The sequence below is a fragment of the Gekko japonicus genome, unplaced genomic scaffold (assembly GCF_001447785.1).
Source record: "Gekko japonicus isolate JY-2015 unplaced genomic scaffold, Gekko_japonicus_V1.1 scaffold897, whole genome shotgun sequence".
NCBI lineage: Eukaryota > Metazoa > Chordata > Lepidosauria > Squamata > Gekkonidae > Gekko > Gekko japonicus.
In genome coordinates, this window is record NW_015164211.1 from 919,975 (window position 1) to 922,989 (window position 3,015).

Genomic DNA, 3,015 nt, shown 5'->3' on the forward strand with positions numbered 1-3,015 from the left:
AACAGGCTCCTTTTTAAACAGTCAGGGCTTGGCAAGCCATGCCCACATGTCAGCTATGGTCCAATCAAATACAGTGCATAAAGACCAATCACTTTGCTTCCCTCCAGAACTACCTTTGTTCTCATAGGTTGGTTTACGATACCTTGGTCAGACTCAAGCTCATGCATTCATTTCATTACATACACAACAGGTATGTAATAGAGAGTATGTGGGTACTTGGTACTTCAAGTATGTGGGCCGTGAAGGGCTTTAAAGGTAAGAGCAGCACCTTAAATTGAACTCGCAAGGCAGCTAATGTAATGATCTTAAAGTAGGTGTAATATGTGCAGAATGAGGCTTGTTGCATATAATCAAGCTGCTGCATTTTAAACCAATTGAAGGTTCTGAGTTGTCTTCAAGGGGTGTTCCATGTAGAGCATGCTACAGTAGTCTGGTCTTAAGGTTAGCATAGCATGAATTAGTAGAACTAATTCATCTGATTCTAGGCTAAGAGCTAATAGTTGTGCTAAAATAAAAGTTGGAAGAAAATATTTTTGGCCAGTACCCATGCCTACATTGCAAACAAAAGAGCTAGATTCAACAGAACCCCTAAAGAAAATGGACTGTAATAAAGACAGACTTATCCCACTGAAAGTACACAGTATAGTATTACCCAGAATATCTGCCTTGTAAACCAGTATCACATTAATCTTTTCTGGATTCCGATGCAGCTTGTGATTTGCTGCTTCTGGAGGCCTAGACACAGAAATACAGAGCTAGCAGTCATCAGCATATTGACACCCTTCTCTACCCGTGGCACTTGACTAGAAGTAGCTACTTTTTCAAGGGCATAGGTTCATTACACCATACTCTGCTGCAGGACCCTGTGGCAGAAAACAATATAGAATATAAGATGCAACCTAGAAAGCATGGCAGTTATATGTTCTGAGTGGAATCCAGTCCCTGAAACAGAATGATGTGACATAAGTAGAGTGCTGGTTGAGGAGGAGACTATTCCTGAGGCAGATTACTTAGTATACAGAGCAGAATAAAATATTACTGGGAGGTCGTGTCAACTTGTAACCATGTCTGTAACTATGAGTTGCTTGTAGTTTGACTCCAATTGTTTCCAGAAAACTCTGTCTCCAGTCCTTTTTCAGTCGTACTTGTTTTTTAAAATTTCCCTTGCCTACTGTTGTTTCCATGACATCAAACCTTGTTATAGGCTAAAGGTTTTCCAGCTTTAGGACAGGATCATATCTATTGCTTTTCATTCTTATACCAAACAAGTGGGCCATTCAGGATATAATGGTCCATTAGATCAACGGTCCATCTAGTCCAGTAACACTGATTGTGGCTTTCCAAGCTCTCTCAGGTGGACATTTTCCTAGTCAAGGTACCAGAGATGCTTTAATGAGCTGCTAGGGAATCTTTTACATGCATATGTACCTTAGTACAAAAGTCAAGTAAGAATCAACCCTAAGGCTAGCGTACACTACCATCCTAAGCAGAGTAACATCCTTCTAAATTCATGGAAGTCAAAGGGCTTAGTGCCAAACTACACATGATACTTTAAAAAGTTTTCCCGCTATTAAAGTTGTTGTTGTTCAGTTGCACAGTCGAGTCCGACTCTTCGCGACCCCATGGACCAGATCACGCCAGGCCTTCCGGTCTTCCGCCGTCCTCTGAAGTTGGCTCAACTTCATGTTCGTTGCATCTATGACACTGTCTAACCATCTCATCCTTTGCCGTCCCTGTCGTCTTCTTTGACCTTCAATCTTTCCCAGCATCAGGGTCTTCTCCAGTGAGTGCTCCCTTCTCATTTGGTGGCCAAAGTATTTGAGCTTCAGTTTCATTATCTGGCCTTCCAGGGAACAGTCAGGGTTGATTTCTTTTAGGATTGACAATACTATTAAAGTATTGCAGTATTATGTGTATGTGCAACTGTGAAAAGGGGGAAATAACACCCCCGGGGCTGCTTGAGCTTGGGAAACAGCCTGGGGGAGCAAGTGCCCCTCCCAGTGCAGTTACAAGCTAGAGTTGCCATTGCCAACCTTCAGAAGGGCCCTGGAGATCTCCTGGAAGTAGAACTGATCTTCAGGCAACAGAGATAAATTCCCCTGGAGAAAATGGCAGCTTTGGAGGGTGGACTCTATGGTAATATACCCCACTGAGGTCCTGCCTTTTCTCTCTGCAGGTTCCACCCCCCTCCCCCAATCTCCAGGTATTTCCAGACCCAGAATTGGCAACCCTAGCATTCTGCTAATTTAAAAAATGTAATTCCCTGCAGCTACTATGGGGCATCGGGGAAATTAGTTGGGTTGTGTCGGGTTGCATCTAGCTTGCCCCTTAGAAGGGTGGAACTGCTCAGATTTAAAAAAAATTAGGAGATGTTTTCGTATTACACTTTGTTTCTTACAGTAACCAGGAGATGGCAGTACATGAATGTGGTAAACTCAGGTTGGCTTTTTTATAGCTTGTTGAACTATTGGTATACTTTTTTAATCATGCAAAGAGGTAGACAGAATTCTGTGTTAAAATTTCTCTGACCAAATGGACTCTTATTAGATCCAGATCCACGTAGCACTCTATTGAGGCCATCCGGTTGCCAACTGCCTGGATAAAAAAATGTCTTGCTAGGGATGCCAGCCTCCAGGTAGGACCCGGGGATCCCCTGAAATTACAGCTCATCTGCAGATTACAGTGACCCTAGAGAAAATTGCTATTTTGGAGGGTGGACTCTATGGCACTGTACCCCACTGAGAGCCTTGTCCTCCCCAGGCTCCACCCCCAAATCTGCAGTTTTCCACCCTGGATCTGGCAACCCTAGTCACAGCTGTTTAATAGGAGCTCAACAGTATGTTATTTATCTACAACCCATGAAAAGATTCAGATGTCTTTTCCCACACTTTAAACCTCTGTTAAATGGACAGGAAGAACATCAGGAAGAACTTCCTGACAGAGCAGTTCCTCAGTGGAACAGGCTTCCTCAGGAGGTAGTGGGCTCTCCTTCTTTGGAGGTTTTCAAACAGAGGC

At 43.3% G+C, this 3,015-nt stretch overlaps 1 protein-coding gene across 1 annotated transcript in view; it reads left to right on the plus strand.

Moving 5' to 3' along the window:
* The window catches only part of SMYD3 (SET and MYND domain containing 3), a gene marked incomplete at its 3' end in the record, with an annotated part of 76,824 nt that overhangs the window by 2,325 nt on the left and 71,484 nt on the right, over positions 1–3,015 (plus strand). The gene's annotated exons all lie outside the window — the stretch shown is intronic.